General features: G+C 38.4%; 1 protein-coding gene across 2 annotated transcripts in view; it reads right to left on the minus strand.

The window, feature by feature from the left end:
* The window catches only part of sesn1 (sestrin 1), a 417,071-nt gene that overhangs the window by 203,552 nt on the left and 194,673 nt on the right, over nucleotides 1-18,846 (minus strand). The gene's annotated exons all lie outside the window — the stretch shown is intronic.

Genomic DNA, 18,846 nt, shown 5'->3' on the forward strand with positions numbered 1-18,846 from the left:
ATTGGAGAGAGAGTGTGTGTGAGAAACAGATGGAGAAAAATCCATAAGATGACTCAAAATGCAGCCCAAAGATTACTTCTTTCAGTTATACCTGGAATTAGTTAAAACAAATTTGGGTTAAGATTTCTTCCAACTTATCACAACTCTCAACAGCAAGTTTACCCTTCTCAAAATAGCAAACTACGTTAAGAAATGAAGGTTTTGCAAATGGTGGTAAGAACAAAAAAGTGTTTTGTAAGCATTGTCTTTTTATCCATCCATCCAGTACTAAACCTAGACAATCACAGAACTTATTAAAAAAAAACAAAAAAAAAAAATGCTGTGCATGTGCTATAGACAGTGGACAACAACACTGAAATTATTAAACAGTGAAGATTGTAGTATAATGTTAATTTCAAATCAGATTGTATTTGTTACATACAAATTATACATACAGTACAATATGTAGCAAAATGTTTCTTTCTCAACTCCAATGACTGTGCCTTTAAGAAAAACATAAAAGGACAATAACAATAAAACATGACTTTATTAATATTAAAAATTGTTAATTCGATTTAAATTTATGATAAATAATAAATAACTAAATATAGTAAATAACAAAGTAAGAGAATTACTAATAGAGCGTCATGTAGACATTTTCCTTGTTCAAGAATGCAGATGGACTTTGGAAAAAAGCTTTGATCTCTTTGACATTTTAACTCCCAGTAATATCTTTATCCCATATTTTTACTTCGGGAAAACAAAGGGTCAGCAACAGCAAAGGGACTTTCATAACATTGGATTGCTGCTACAACTGTCAATTGGCAGTGAAGTGCCAAAACCGAGCCCAAAGTAATTTATGTTAAAGAGATAACCAAAACGGAAAAGACCAAGAAGGAAATGATTTCTGGAAGTGGTCCAAGTGGTCCCAGAAGACTGATCAATGATGCTGTTGTGGATTTTGCAATAGCAGGTAATAAATCCATAGTTTTTTTTTTGTTTGTTTTTTACTGACCAGAAAACAAAAAACACTAGCATTCTGAAGGCTTTTTGTGTCTATATTGTTGCCTTCTTTCTAAAGGCTACTACATTTTGACTTGGCATGATGGCGCAGTGGGTAGCGCTGCTGCCTCACAGTTAGGAGACCTGGGTTCGCTTCCCAGGTCCACCCTGCGTGGGAGTTTTCATGTTCTCCCCATGTCTGTGTGAGTTCCAAAGACATGCAGGTTAGGTGCATTGGCGATCCTAAATAGTCCCTAGTGTGTGCTTGGTGTGTGGGCGTGTGTGTGTGTGTGCGCCCTGCAGTTTGATATTTTTAGTGAGCACCTCCTGGAGTGAATGGATTGACTGTTTCAAGAAGTCATCCAATTTTGCCATCATCATTGTTCCACAACAGCTTCCAGCGTGTCCCATGGTCAGCACTTTGATGGAGCAGGCTTTCCTGATATATTTATTTGAGCTCAGGTTTCTTCTCCAGGAGACCACAGCATAGAAAATATAATAGCTACTACTGAGTGATTGAACACTTCCAGCAGCTTGCATAGTGGTGGAGTGCTAAGAGCTGTCACCGTCTCCAGGTGTTTCACCACCAGACACACAGGCCTTCTAGGTTCATTGGTGACTCATAGATATGAATATAACACATGACAGACTGGCACCAGTATACAACAGCATATATTCGACTGTATAGACTGCTGCATTTAAAACATTTGAGCTGATGGCACCACACAGCAATCAGTAATAATGACTTCTTCCTCTTCATCTCTTCCCACTTCTAAGTGAGGGACTGTATCTTTGGGCTGACTCTCTATGACAGGGTGAGAAGCTAAGATGAGGAGAGCCTCAGAGTAGAGTCACTGCTCCAATAGATCAAGAAGAGCCAGCTGTGGAAATCTGCTCATTTCTCAAAAATGCTACTGCAAGGCAACTCACTTCCAGAACTGCTCTGGGGATGTCCACTGGGCAGACACCCTACATAAGATCCAGGACATGCTGGAAGAATTATATCTTTTGGCTGGCTTGGGAACACCTGGGAACTCGAGGGGCACAGCTGGAATTTGTAGCTGGGGTCTAGGCTGACCTGCTTAGTGTTCTGCTGCTGCCCTCAAGAGGAAAAGATGTATTATTAATAGATTGAATAATTAAGTTATATAATATTTATACATTCTTGTTTATCATGGGAAAAATGTTGCATGTTGATGATGCACATAAGTATGAATTTTAATATACTCTATACATGTGGCAATACAAATTCTATTACTTTTATTTACTACTACTACTACTGCTACTGTGTCCTTGGTTAGTTCCTTTCTTCTGAACAATGCTGTCATGGTAGGCTTTGGCACCATGAAACTTTGCAAAAAACATGTTCTCACAAAGGATAGAGGGAGAGATGGCTGGGTAGACCTATTTTGTTCTTGAAGGCAGAATCTCCATGAGATTCATGTATGTCCTGATGCAAGAATTAGGGCTGTTGCTGATAACAGATCAACAACGTGCACTAAACCAGACACAAAGCTGTGTGGAATATTATGTTCTAATATGTGCGCCATGTACCCTCTGACGTCACCACTCCTGCGCCTTCCCTTTGGCCTCTTTAAGGACAAGAGAAAAGAAGCTCAGGCAGTGGTGCATTGAAGTTGAAGTCTGGACATATTGTGTTTTGTGTTTGAATTTCCTGGCCTATTGATTTCCTTCTGCTCTGACCACTTGATTAATCTTGCATATTGGGACTTTGTTATCTGGGACTGCCCTTTTAGGCAACTTCTTTTTATCCTTTTTTGAATTCTATTTGTTATTCTTGATTTTTGGTAAGTAATTATTTTTATTATAAAGAATACTTGTTTGTCTTATGGTTAAAAGCTGGTGGTTTCACATGTTCATCCCTCTAGTGATTCATTTCTATATTCTTGAGACAGTTAAGCGCATTTTGAACTTTAAAGCCCTGTTCCTCCATTTTCAGCTTGGTCAGACTGAAGCTGGTGAGTAAGCATGTGAGGGGTAAGCTGCTTCTGTGCTGGTAAGTAAAGTTCTTGGTCTGCTTTTTACGGCATTTTTCGAAGAGTCACACCCATTTTTCTTGACTCATGTTCACAGAAATTTTTACTAGTTTAGTTTAATAAAAATGGATGTACCCACAATTTAATTTGTTGGCTTAGGGATAGATAGATAGATAGATAGATAGATAGATAGATAGATAGATAGATAGATAGATAGATAGATAGATAGATAGATAGATAGATAGATAGATAGATAGATAGATAGATAGATAGATAGATAGATAGATAGATAGATAGATAGATAGATAGATAGATAGATAGATAGATAGATATTCAATCCGAAGGGCAAATTCACAATGGTTTATGGCTGCCCATAATGATTGGCCAATATTCTGAAAATGTTGAATGCAGTACAAAAAAACAAATTAAAAAATAGCACCTAAAGTATTTACCTTACAGTGGTTAAGATGTGATACTAAATTTGTAAATACATACTCTTTATGGTAGGACTGAACAAAGACCAAAGAAAGGTAAGGCAGCATATTGTGGCATATGTGCCACTACCTTGTTTATAGTCAGAAATTACTGAAGAACACAGACAGTATACTTGTTATTATGATGCCGGAGAATGGAAATGTGTTGCATACTAGCTAGATATGACATGCAAGCAAGAATTTCCATGTATTAATTTTACTACTACTACCACCACTACTACTGCTACAAGAATGGATACACTGCATTGGGTTCAAAAAGTTCAGAGATAACAACTGTGAATGCCCATCAAATGTCTGATTTGTTAGAAATAAGACTTTGTCACTTCTAAAGTAGGCATCTTAGAGAAGAAAATCAATTAGGATGTGACTGTGCCTCCAGCATTACAGAAAAAATCTTCCTTACTAGTTGTGCATACTTATTTATTTAATTTTAACCCACTGCCTCTGGACCTAACATGACAGGCATAAACAGGTATAGGTGAGAGAATCATATTACAATCCAATTACAGAAGACCTTCATTAGTGGCCTTTTTGTTTTCCAGGAATAATGCTTTAAAAGATGCAGATTATACCAGATAAACCTGATTGACCTTTCCAAAATGGCAAATGAGGCTGTGGACAGAAAGGAAAGCATATGACCCAATTTACTTTAATTACCAAAAAGCCACTGATACAAAAGCTTAGTCTAGAAGCTGCAGCCGTAGTATATGGTTAATGCAGGCTGGTTAATGTGCTGGAAAAAGACAGTATCATTAACAGATGAATGCTCTGCCCAGGATGATATCATTGGTGGAGTTATTCAGGGATCAGTGTTAAGGCCTATCCTTTTCAGTTTATATTAATGGTATTGATTCAAATGTAATGGGTAAACATATGAAAGATGACACCAGCAAAGAAATGGTAGAAAGGTACTGCTGTATGTTTGCCAAAGCTCTTACCAAGATGAACCAAGATAATACAATGGGATGCATTTCTTTGTGTCACCCTAACCCATAACAAAAAATACCAGAAATGCAAAACTATATTAAAAATTATTATTTATTTACATAAAAGACAACAGAGAGGTATGATCAAAGAGAAAATACATTATCAAGTAAACCCACAAAAACAAAACACTATCTGGCCTAACTTAATCTCTAAGCAAAGGTAGCCCTACCAATCATCTCCCAAACTCTCCAAAATGGTTTCACAAATTCCCTCATAATCAAACCTTATCCAGTCCAACATTGAAATCTTTGCTTAGTGAGCCAATAACTGGGAACCGCTTTTAAAAACCTAACCACCCACCTTCTAGGATCCCCTGGTGTTTATACAATCTGAAACTCTGTATGGTCTTTAAAGTAGCATTTTGGATGCATGGCAACTTAAAAGACACCACTGTCCTAGTCGTCCCATTTAAAGACCTTTTTAGATTACAGCGTCTACCAGTCCTCATAATTTAATACTTAAATAGACATCATGGTCACATTTCTGCACATATCAAAACTTTCAGTCTTTTCTTTTTTGATCTGATGCCCTGAAACTAGCATCCCAGCGTAATTTCTTCAGCTTCCAAAGATATCCCCTTCTCTGTCTCTTTTATCAATGATTGGGCCCATTACCCTCTACCATTCTCCGACCTCCACTTTGCTAGAACTTCGCTTTGCCTTGAATCATCCTAAATGAACAAAACTCCTAGTTATCCTCTTGCCAGCTGGCACACCCTCCAGCATTGCTGCACCCGCCACACAACAAACCAACTCAGGATCCAAATTAGAACCCGAGTGCAGCAATGCAACAGGTGACACCTTAGCACCACACTAGTTCATATGGAATGGAATAGTGTGAGGTTTTTTAATGGTGGCTAACCCTAACCCTAACCCTAAGTCTGCCACCAACCCCCAAGTTTTTCCCTACAGGTTGGCGGGCCTACTTGCAGGGCTGGATGCAGATTAATGTCATACCTAGGATGGAGCAATTGCAGATTAACGGCCTTCCTCAAGTGCCCAACAGAGCAGAGTCCCTTTTGGCATTTATGAGATTCGAACCAGCAACCTTCCGATTGCCAGTGCAGATCCCTAGCCTCAGAGCTACCACTCCGCCAATTCACTATGAGAATCATACCAAAATACTAAGCATATTGGAATTACCAAGAAATGACTGACAATACAATAAAATGTGTGATGTTAACTAGTAGTTTCATCTCATATCTTACACTTCAGCCCAACTTAGCATCAGAATTAGGAGCAGAAATGAAATGGAAACTAGACAATGTAGGTGACACCAAAAAAGTCACTATCTGAAGTAGTCATCATCAGGGAAGGCACCATACAAGAGCATTTTCTATGGCTGTGCATAACAGGAACACAACCCAGGGCACCAAAACCATTTCTGTTTAAATATTAAAAACAGACTCTAAAATAATTGTAACAAACTAAAGACACATGTTATGCACCTATTGTCTATTACAGGGCGAAGGAAGGGATTTGATGCTTACCACAGAAGTGTAGCAGCATTGAGTGCAAGGCAGAAGATAATCCTGGATAGGACACAAGCCCATGCAACGTGTCTTACCAGCACTCACTCGTACTAGGTGTTAAAAACATGCTATGTGCCTAACCATTATTGTGAGCGAGCCTGACCAGGAAATGATCACAACACTGAGAAGACTTGGCCAGAAGGGAAAAGCACTGGTCAAAAAATCAGGAGACAGAATGATGATGAGCAACCAAGTCCAGAGGACAAAATAAGAGTCAAAAACAAAAGGGATCATAGTTCAGATGCAGAAAATCAAAACGAGACACAACAGCCTACTTCGGATTGAAGCTAACTAGCATTAAAGAAGTTCAGACTTTGCATCCATCAAGTAATAACTTCAAAGTGTGATTGCTGCCATATTTATATGTCATGTGTGGAGACGTCAAAAACATGATGGTCACTACCTCAGGATTAGCATTAACATGTCAGTTGGACAAGAACAATTAAGTTTGAAAAAACAAACAAAACACTTTTATATTTATACTAACAATACAAAACAAACATCAGAACTAGATTCTGCACACATTCAAACTGAAATTAACACAAAAATACACACGTATAAAAGCATGAATACTACACCAGGACAACGAACTGAAAATGACCATTGTCTCTATGTGGGGGGTACTTGGACAGCACTCAATTAAAGGGAAGGCATGCACTCAAAAGCTTTAAAAGATGATCAATGGCACTTATTTAAAGGCAAAATACCATTTCTGTAAGTTGCAGGAACAAAAAAGCATTTACTAAAGCTGATGGCATACTTTGTTTGCTTGTTGCACATAACACAACAGCATTAATGTTTTCCCTGGTTTTAAAATATTCTGTCAAATTACATGAAGTAAAGGCTATGGGTTTAACAATCTAATTAAACTGTATAATGTACTCTTTTAAACAGCTTAATTTTACTCAGGACCATGGAAGGTCAGAGTCTACCTTGGTGACAGGAGCCAAACTTGAATGAGATGATAGTACATTGCAGGACAAATTCACACCAAGACAATTTAGAGTCAGCAATGAATGTATCATTAGAACAATATTGACAAGAACTGGCCAACAAAGATGGCCAATCCCACTCACATAATTTCCCCAAAATTACATCAAGTACCACACTATTTACTTAATTATTAGCATTAATTAATTATCTAGCATTTACCTAGCATTGGTGCAAAAGTTTCCATTTAAGTTTGCAATCTTACATTCGTGTTCTTAATGAAGAACTCATTTTAAAATAACAGCTTACTCCACTGTACCAATTACCTTCATAATTTAAACACTTCAGTCATGTCACATCTTCATTTTCATTCATATCTGGTTCAATTTTATCAGTCTTTCATCACAGCTTAAACTGATCTAGTCATTTTTTGCTAGACTCTCTAGAGTTCTCATATTTTTTTGTAATACCAAGGCTACGTCCACACTACTATGTATTAATTTCAAAACAATGTTTTTAAAATAAAATGATCTCTGTCGGCACTAGTGTTTTTACATTGTTGTACAAAAGCATCTCTGCCCATTGAACACTCACATATATAATGAAAACAAAAATGATGTAGTGCACTGACCATGCGTGCATTGAAGGAAACAGAAAGAGGAATTATCCTTGAAGGGATGGTTTTACCACCAGCCATAGAATTTATCACAAAACTTGGAGCAATCAGTAGATCATTTACCTTTTGTGCAGGTATGTAGCATAAAATGTGTACAAAGCACAATTTAGATACATGCAGGTAAGCAACTCAACTATGGAAAAGTGGAAAGCATCTCCTCTAAGTCCACTATGTTGGAATATGGAATACTTCTGTGAAGTGCGACCAATCATATGTGCTGCACTGCTACATGTAATGCATTCTTGACCATTTTTAAAACCAAAATTGCTAATATTCATCAACAGCCAGCATCTTCAATATGTATGCCATACAATTCATATACAGTATATCTACATATTTCAACCAAGCACCCTTTTACTTGACTAGCTACTTTTGAATTGCCCACTGAAACTGAAATTTATAAATCTAGATCTGTCACTTGTCAACTTGATCCCATGCCTACTAAGTTGGTAAGCCTGCTTGCCTTCATCTTCTTCACTTATAACTGATTATCAGTCAGCCCCCTCTAAGATCTGGTTTTGTTTAAAGAAACCTGGTGCTAACCTAAATAATTTCAAAAATTATTGTTCTAAATCAAAAGTACCAATCATTACACAACATTGTGAAAATTAGAGCACAGGTTAATCTCACAGATGACCATCTGGTTTCAGTCTAATTTCTGTCCAAAACATAGTACAGAAACAGCCTTGGTATAGGTCAGTAATGACCTATTAATAGCTGTTGATGCTGGGTTTTTAACAATCCTTGTCCTATGTGCTCTGAATGCAGCCTTTGATACTGTATCATAAAGTATTTTGTTGAATCAGTTTGCTACCATCGGCATTACTGATATCCCCCTCATTTGGTTTACCTCATACCTGTCTACTCATACTCAGTTTCTTGAGCTAAAAAGCTCTTGATAACGATCCCTCCCAGTCACTAGTGGTGTTCCCCGGGGATTGATGTGTGGCCCCTTACTGTTTAAAATACTGTATATCTACTCCCTTTATGTAGCATTTTTAAGACATTTCGAATCAATTTACATTGCTTTGCAGATGATACTCAGCTCTGTATGTCTACAAAGCCCAACTCTGTCCTTCCTCCTTGCCTCAATGACTGTCTACTTTAAATAAAATCTTGGTTTTCCTCCAATTTCCACTAACTCAATAGCCATAAGACTGAGGTTCTCCTCATTGGTTCCAGGTCTACTTTATTGAAATCTAATAGTTTTTCATTTAACATTGATGGTACCTCAGTCTCTCCCTCACTTCTGGTTGAGTGTGGGGTAGGGGTTATCTTTGATAGTACTCTGTCTTTCAAATCCCAAGGTCAATAATGTTACGCCGACATCTTTCATTCATCTCAGCATAGCAAGTCTGTGACCCTCCCTTACACTAAATAGTACTGCTACCCTTACTCATGAACTGTCATTCTTGTCTCTTTCTTCTCACACATAAGCTTCTCCATAAACTATAGCTTGTTCTGAACTGAGCTGCCCATATTATAACTCAGACTCCCTCCATAAAACACATTACTCCAGCACTTAAACAGATTCATTGGCTTCTGTAAAATTCCGCATTGACTTTAAAATTTATTTACTTACCTTCACAGCACTCCATTACCTTTCTTCATTATACCTCTCTGACCTTTATTTGTCTGTACCCCTAACCACACACTTAGGTGCTCCACATCAGGTCTCCTAATCATTTCCCCTGCCCATCTAATAACCATAGGTTCCAGGGAATTTAATCATACTGCTCTTCATCTCTGGAACTCTATACCACAAAACATTTGGGACATAGAATACCTACTCATTTTCAATCCCTAAAAAAACCCTATATGACCTTAGGCTGTATTTTTATTTTGTTTTATTTTCAGTTTGATAGATATATGTGTATATATATGTATGTTTACATGCATGTTTGTTTATTATTTGTTTTTTGATTTTATTGTTTGTATGGTGTCCTTGAGTGTTGAGAAAGGCACATTGTAATAAAATGTACTATCATTGCTATTGCAACTGCACATAGTACCCCAGATGAGATCTCAGTAGTGTCTTATATTACTTATACAAACCTATCTTCAGGATGTGGTAGGAAAATTGGAGAGCCTATAGAAAAAAATGATGCAGACATGGAGTAGAATATGCAAACTTTACACAGTGACTTATTTGGCTGGAATTTGAAGCCGTCAGTTAGCAGTGCCACCTAATGTTATACCCACTCTAAGGCCGCGTTTATACTTTATGCTCAGAAGGCTTACATGCACACATAACGGCTACCACACGTTCCCAGTGCTCTTCTGACGTGTCTTCTGAGCACGTCATCAGAAATTATCGTGACACATGTGGAAGGTGCAGTACCAGTAAAACTTTGGTTGGTGTGTGTGTGTTCAAGTTTTAGTACGTAATGTCAGCATCATTGTTTACTATCAACACCTCTACAGTGACAGAACAGCTGGCTTCAAATTTCAGCTCTTTGAAAGTTGATATGGAAACGTGCAAGACAAAATGGAAGCCAAGTCGAGACAGATATGTCCGTGCAGAGCAGAAAATGTATGAGAATAGAAGTGGAGATTCGGCCATTGTAAAATAAAGCAGTGTGATAGCAAGCCGCATTGCAGCTCCAACAGGATCAGTGTGTGTGCTTTGATATTTCATGAATGGTTCGATGTAGTGAAGCAAATCATCAAACTTAAATGCTGACATAAGAAAGTACACATGGTGTTTCTCTTCATCCATTTCTTGCAGAAGCAATACAATCGTTGCATATTCCCCATCGTAATGATGCAATACATTTAAAGGTCTCGCATGCCATCTTCGGTGTCGCTGTTGCTGTCTTTTTCTGCACCTTCGCAATAGCATCAGGATGCAAATTTTTGTCTTCAACAGCTTTCTTACCTCAACTTACAACACAGTGAAAAAGGACGTTGTTTTCTCACAGTCATGATTTCTCGCACTGCCACCTGGTGGAATCCTCGAGATTTACATAAAAGTAAGTACACAAGTACAGATAACATACTGCTTGCGTAGCAGCAGTGTCCGCAAGTGTATGTGTCGTGTAGTATTAAGTATATCCGGCCCTAAAGCATATATGAGATTATACAATAGAGACAGAGATCTGTCAAAGCTTTACTGTGAGTTTCTATAATTCACAAATTTCAAGACCAAATGTTGTTGACTTAAGACAAATAATTGCAAAGTCTATATTAATAAATATTTTTAGATTGTTTAATGTAATCCTGTGACTAAAGAAATTACTATCATTAGCTCAACTTCACTCAGTTGATATTTTTGTTTTTATTTGTATTCAGATAATTAAAAATGTGGCAATCGGAGTTAGAAGACCTGCCACAAAAAAACCACAAAAACCCTTGACCTTTGGCTGTATTGCTTTAACCACAGGAGCAGATGATGGAATACAAGGCAGCTTTTTCTCAAAAGGGAGATCAGCAGAAGAGGCCAGTCTTGCTGGTGAGTGGAGAGTGCTGCTCCCTTAGATCTCTTGGATGTGCACTAATCTATTATAAGCAACTGATAATCATTGATTAAGGGCCATTTGTCTGTTTTTTTGAGCATGATTTTTCAATTGCATGGTCACAGAAAGCAAGAACATGATCTGTAAATAGAAAAGTAAAGTCAGAATTCAGCTGTTTTCAGCAAGAAATAAAAACAAAATAAATGACTTGTCAAGAATTCGGCTCAGTTTGACCATTGTCCAGTTGCTAAACCCAATATTTCAATGATGTCATTACAAAATGCCTGTGCATCAGAGACACGGCTGAAGAAAACAACAAATGTGACTCATGGCACTCTCACACAGTCGCCCACTTGTTTCAGTTAATCTAAAACACACATCTTTGGGATGTTAGAGAAAGAGCAGAACATGTGCAAAATCCACATAGACAATAATTAGAAATGACCTTTGGGACCACTGTGTCAATATTAAGGTTTCTTTAATGTTAACTTGTTTTTCATAAACCAGATAAAGCAAATTATGGTAGAAACCATCAGGAATATGTTCATCAACCTACATTTACAGGAGAGGATTCTAAGGGGATACCATGAGATGAGGACACTCAGACTGAAAGAACACCAAGCCTGTTATGATGTCCTAGCTCAGAAGATGAGGAGGATTGACCATTTAACCGTATTTGCCCACTGGTCCATCTACAAAATTCACTCCAGTCAATCAGCAGGTATTGAGGATAAAGCTAACAGAAAAGAATATGAGCTGAGGGGAACAAACAATGAGGGAACTAACTAATATGAAATGGAGTTTTAACAAAGGCAGAATGTGTGTGAGGCCTTTGAAAACAGGCCAAGGAGCAGACCTGGAAATTAACTAACCTGCCCAGAAGAAGCTCACTTTAACTAAGCCAGACACCAAATGCAACCTGCTGGCTTTAGTCAGAGCAGGCACCAAAAATGAGGAGCTAGAAAAACAACTTGAAATGCCCACAAATTTATAAAAAAAGGCTCTGAAAGAGGGAGGATAATTGTCAACCCCAGCTTATAAACAAAAAGGGCAACAATGTGGTTGAGTTAAATAGCCAGAGAGAGGGCTCAGGAGTGGTGACATCAGGGTGGCCCGCTTTCTGTAATTCCACCCACAAAGAGTAAGGAACATAAGTAAAGTTAAAGAGACAGTATATAATTAACCAATAATAATAACAACAACAATACAGTTTATTTATATATACACTGTATACTGTAGTAAACAAATTAGACAAAAAGTGAGGTCTAAATGTACATGTTTTTCTCTTATACTGAAAAGCTTTAAAATAATAAAGCTGGCAGCTGATTAACAGGTATACATTGATTTAGTCAAGTTCATGTTCATTAGGAGCCAGAGTTTATCCAAGCAGTCCTTGGTGCAAAGAAGGAGCCATCTGTTGTTGAGGCGTCAGCACATTTTCACATTGGGAAAACCAGAGTCACCAATTAACTTAACATAGAGTTTGGGATAAGGGAGGCAAACCAGAGTATCTAATGAAAAAACCACAGATACAAGTCTGAGAACAGTAAATTACTGCGTGATTGTGAAGTGTCATGTGAAATGCTGGCATTAAAGAAATGCAATTTTGTGGAATCTTTGTTGTTTTTTTTTTTTTTAAATACTGCTTTACATAAATTCATGAGATTAAATGCCATGGCCATATAGATTGCTACTTAACTGTTGTTGGGATACTTGTGCTGGCTGGCGACTCTCAAACACTATCTGGACTTTCTTCTCATTGATTGACTGCCTTGTGTGTTTGTCTGCACAGATTTATATCTAAATAAATGGATGTAACTTGTAAAAAACTCTAGTCGTTACAAGAGAAAAAAGATTAAGCTTTATATGAATAGTATGGCAATAAAAATATTAAATCATAATTGAGTATGAAAACTTTGAAACATAAGGTGACATTCACTAAATTATTCTTGTACTCTAAGTTAAATGAAAAGGAAATTGCCTGTCTGTGAACTTGAAAACCCATTTGTGACTGGAAAATCCCTATGTTACTGTCATTTCTAAAATGTCCTGTTTTCTTCATGTCTGTTACTGGTTTTGCTTATAAAAGAAATGCACCTCCAATGGTTTTGTGCAGCAAGGTCTTTTTAAGTCCCTTTTTGTGCCTGCTGTGTGAAACTGTCTACAGCCTTTGGCAGCACTCCAAACCATCTGTGTGACAGATTAAACGTGTTTATTAAAAAGATGAGAGTTATCTCTTTTGTTTTATCAGTGGGAGGGCAGACGGTTATTAGGAGGGTTGCTAATTACATCACAATGGCCTGATTATGATGTGGTGTACCGTTTACGAAGAGAAAGAAAGTATTTTAAGAATTATTTGAACATACTACACTTTATTTCATATGCAATTATACTCTAACAGCTCACAAATGCCAGCCTAATGATGAAAAATAAGTAAACATGGGTGCCTGATGGATTCAGTGTCCACTCCTATTACAACAGATCCTTGAGCACAGACAAGTAGAGCATAATATAAGCGATAAAGAGTCCTTGAACTCCATTCATTGCACTAGTGCATCACAATGTACATACTATATTTGCTTTAGTTTGAAATGCTTTATGAAGCAAATGCAATACAAAAAGACATACTTCATCATTTTTATGTAAAAACATTTCTTATGAAAGTTTCATTAAAACTAAAAAAAAAATCACCATTTACATACAGTATACTGCTGCATGTTATTCTGTAAATTTTTTGATCCATTTTCTCAAAATGCCCTTATATTACGGGAGTGCCTATCCTCATATCATTTTGCTCCCTGGTTTGGATGGCAGTCCACTTTAGGTAGCACTCATACAGAGACATGTCACACTCATGTTTGCATTATATATATATACTAGCAAAATATTTTGCCTTCAAATTTTTATTAAGAAGAAAATGAAACCTTTTTAAACTGAGGGAAAATATACCAATAATTATTTGTCATGGATCTCTTTGTATACCACATTGTGAGTTCAGCACTCTGGTTGTAATATGACCAAGCTGTGCACTGAGCTTACTCTTGAGCATGCAACGTACAGTTGGCCATGTGAACAGTAATCTTGTTTCAAAGCTCACAGCTTGGATTGCTGCTGTCATAATCGGTTTGAGTTTCATGGTTTGTTTCAATTACGACGGTATTTGTAGGACTTGTGTTGAGGAGACATTCGGCATCTGTCAAGCATTGTAAGTATACAACCGGTTTCATCGATAACTTCACATCCAGCTTTTGAGAGTTTAAACATTCATAAACATCAAAGTGTCCACTACTGAAATCGTCACCTGTCAATCTAAGATGTTTAAGAGGCATTGGCAGGTGTCGAAAGTTATAAAATATTTGGCCATTTCAGTACACTTGAAAGCGACAACTGAACAATTCAGTAGCAGCCATCAACTCACATGCAGATCCATAGGTGAAGGGCTTAAGCATTTCACTCTTATAGTGCTCCTGTGTAGTATAATTATCTCCTGTACCGTCATCAGTCCACACCTTGAACCTGTCCCAGTCATTCAATACATAAGACACAATGTTCCTCCGGATATCAAGAGTGAGCCTGATATGGCCGTGCAATATGTAACAAAGAGAATGGAAAAGGTAGGTGCCATCTCAGGGCATGGAAACCACTCGGTAAGTGACAGTTCTTTGATCGATGGTGATCACCTTTATAGACATGTTAATTGGGTTACGGTTGGAATGATAAAGGAAATGGGTACCTGAACAATGTAAAGTAAGTACACAATAACTATAATCGTAATAAATGAACAATAAAACAGCGGACAAGCCGTGGATTAAATTAAAAGGCTGTAGTTATCAGCAGGGAGACGTGAATCCCGTGGCGTAGCAAGGAAGGGAATGTAGAGACTGGAGCGACGGACGGCCTTATATAGGCAGGCAGCCAACAACGTGGGAGGCGTTGGGATGGGGGACCCAACGGCGCCTCACACGGTGACCGAACTGCAGGCTATGGACGATATATGTACGTAAGTAGGATTCAGTTAGCGTTGGGAACCCGCGTACCAAATTTCTTGAAGATGGGCCCATAAGTAACAAAGACCGTTGAAAAGTTCAATATGGCGGCCAACAGTGGCATCATACCACCAAAATAAGTATGTACATTGGTTTCGGTTAGTGCAGGGAAGCCGCCTACCAAATTTTGTGAAGATGGGGCCATAAATAAGAAAGTTCAACATGGCGAACGTTGTCGACTGTTACGCATAGAATTTCGAAAGTAAGCTGTAAGGAATGAGCCTGCCAAATTTCAGCCTTTTACCTACATGGGAAGTTGGAGAATTAGTGACGTTGGAAAGTTCAATATGGCGGGCGACAGTAGGTGTCAAACCACCGAAATAAGTACGTACATTGGTTTTGGTTAGCGCAGGGAGCCACCTACCAAATTTCGTGAAGATGGGGTCAGCCTTCTACCTACACGGGAAGTTGGAGAATTAGTGACGTTGGAAAGTTCAATATGGCGGCCGAAAAATAAGTACGATGATCGGTTTGGTTAGCGGAGGGAAGCCGCCTACCAAATTTCGTGAAGATGGGGCCATAAATAAGAAAGTTCAACATGGCGGACGTTGTCAACCGTTATGACCGTTACGTGTAGAATTTCGAAATGAAACCTGCTTAACTTTTGTAAGTAAGCTGTAAGAAATAAGCCTGCCACCTACACGGGAAGTTGGAGAATTAGTGATGAGTGAGTCAGTCAGTGAGTGAGTGAGTCAGTGAGTGAGTGTCAGTGAGGGCTTTGCCTTTTATTAGTATAGATATATGTATATATATGTATGTGCATGTATGTATGTGTATATGTATACATGTATATGTGTGTGTATATGTATGTATATACTGTATATACAGTGGTACCTCGGTATACGTCTGCTTTGGAATAAGTTCAACTTGGTATACGTCCTGTTTGGACACGAAACATTTTGCTTGGTATACGACTTTTGTTTGGAATACGACTCGCGTGCTACCCATGTTTACCTCTCTCGAGACAAAGCCACGACTGCCCTTGAGCATCAGTGCGCCAGTTGCTAGCATTCAGTAAACAACTCGCGCTATAACTCTCTGTGAATTTTCACGTGTGTGGTATAGCGGGTCCACAGCTCCTGTCAAAGGCCAGCTTTAAAATAAATAATCACCGCGCTCGCGGCTTGGTGAGGGGTCGTGGTGGTTGTGTGGCTGAAGGTTCTCAGGGCGATTCATGATGTGGGCATTTCTCACCAAAGTGCACAGGTAACAGACCATCCGCATTCGTGATTGTTCCTGGGGCTGCTTATCTTGATCAGCTGCAAGTAGGGCGACTCCCCTGTTGGGAAGCAGTGGGGCCACCAGGTAAAAAGGCACCGGGCTTCTTCTTGTTTTTTTTTTAAAGAATGCTTCCTGCTGTATTTTATCCTCGTTGTTTTTAAGAAGACTTTTTTCTATTGTTTTTAACCTTCACGTTTCACTTCTGATTTTATGGATTATTTATTGGAACTTTGGAGACTGCACTTTAATTTTAACGCCTTGTTTTGTTGATTGTTTTAATAAAAGCACTATACACTTTTTCACCATCCCCTTGCCTTGTTGTTACCAATGAGCTTAGCAGTGAGGCACATTACTGACGGTGTAGGGTTCAAGAGCTCCCCGACAGCAGATGGGAGCATACAGCAAACCAGCGTCGTCACAACGTGATTTTGTGTTTTTTCACGTAAATTTGAATCGATTGTTGAAAAGTATGAAGGTGGCATGCGTATCCGGGATATGGCTGTTGCATACCGTTTGCCGAGAACGACGGTATCTACGATTGTGAAAAACAAAGATGTTATTAAAAAGTAAAGTGAGGTAAAATTTTTATTTATTTCATCTAATTGCTTTTGTATTTACCGTATGTATTGTAGTATTAAGCAGTGTTTAAATTCTTTTATACAACCCCATCAATGTATAATATGCCAATAGCAATAGGATTTTTTTTCACGGGAACGGATTAATCATTTTCCCATTATTTCTTATTATTAAACAAAAAAATATATGGATAACATGCCAATAAGTAAGTGAAATGTACAGTAGGCCTGTAAAGTGTGGCTAGGCCGCTATTAAAAGTGCATTGAGCCAAACTGAATACAGAATTGAGTGAAGCCCTAGTAACTGACAGCCTATCATTTCTTTGTAGCTTTATGGCTGGAATATGCTTGATAAACAGTAATCAGCACAGTGTGTTCAGTCCTTGCAGACTTTCCTTTGCCTGAACTTTTCACCCCAAACAAGCAGCACTTAAAGCACAGAATTTGTCATCTTCCTGCAATCTTTAGCTAAGCAAAGCAGCATCTGAGAGCCCAAGCAAAGCCAGTAATTATTTTTTAGCTCAGAAAGATTAATTTAAGCCCATCGAAAAAATTGTAGCTGCCCGCCTTTCCCATTTTATCACGACACTGATCAAGTCGCTATTTGACAATGTGTTGTCATAATGAATTGCATCAAGCCAAAAATAACAAAATGAAGGCCCCTCTGTTATCACAATCAATCCTCCTGGCCTCTTCCATCTGCATATGCTTCCAGATAATGAAAAAATCTTACCAGAAACTGGGGCAGGCACAGTGCCACAGCTGAGCAGTGTGTGTCTGGGGGCAGGGGTCGGAAGGAGAGAGAGTGTGTTTTATGGTGGTCTTCAGAGGTCTAACCATCCCCAAAAGATTTCTGTTAAGCCACTGCAATGAAGGATGCATAGCAATACACACCCAATGACTGCCTGTTAAAAAGTCTCAACCACTTTTGTTAACATTCCTGTTACTGACAAAGTAGCCATATCTCCACAATTTATCCTAAGTGATGGTTTTTATTAAAGCAAAAATCAAGATAAGGGTGGTTAAGGAATATAAAAACAAAATATCAAATCAGCCCAAATAAAAGTGCCATTGGTTATAACTGGGCACTCTCAAAGTGCCCCTGACCCTCTGGCATATTGGTTCATCTTCTAACCCCCCTGAGAACCATGCTAACAATTCCAAACTATGCAGTTTCCAGGTCTTCTCAATTTACCAGGTTGTGCAACCTTTCCCCAAGCTCGATCTGTTTTGTAGCTTAATATGCTGAGTTCTTTGTGGCTCAGTCACTTTTTAAACAGTTTACAGTATTAAAAAGTTTCAAAGAAAAGACCAAACATGTCCCTTATTATTTATTTACTCACATGAACATTAGTGTACATAAGTGAGGACACCAAAATATCTAGCCTGTTTGAACCAGTGTAAAATCAGGAATGGTCAGCATCAGAATCGTAATGCAGTATACTGAGCAGGAGGCCTTTTGGTACACATCCTGATGATGCCAGAGGTAGAAATATTTTAAGAATCTCTAGAAATGTCTTATAGGGAGAACATAATAATAGAGCAGACAATGGAACAGTTACTATTAAAACCAATCTAGCAGTCCTTGCTAAGACTTGTGCTTGGAACCATGATCCCTATTTTAAATACACAGGCCTCTGCAGGGGTCCCTGTAATCTAGGTTGAAGTTCAATACCTCAAGGCTACCTGGAATCACCAGAGGGAGTCCTGCAAAGCTGGTCCCAGGAGATATGGAGTGTTTGCAGGTATGGACCGCAAAGGAGTTTCAACAGGAAGCTTAAAATTCCCTCTGGTCAGAAGTTTGGAGTACTTGGAATCAGGTGTTTAGTAGAGGCATTGGCTTGTCCAGCAGAGAGTAGAGGTGGATAAATAAGGATTGGGAAGGTGGGAAAGGAGAAAATTTGTATAGTTTGGGATTTGGATAAGCACCTTAGGCATAACCAGGACAAGTAG

The sequence above is a fragment of the Polypterus senegalus genome, chromosome 3 (genome assembly GCF_016835505.1).
Source record: "Polypterus senegalus isolate Bchr_013 chromosome 3, ASM1683550v1, whole genome shotgun sequence".
In the NCBI taxonomy this organism is placed as follows: domain Eukaryota; kingdom Metazoa; phylum Chordata; class Cladistia; order Polypteriformes; family Polypteridae; genus Polypterus; species Polypterus senegalus.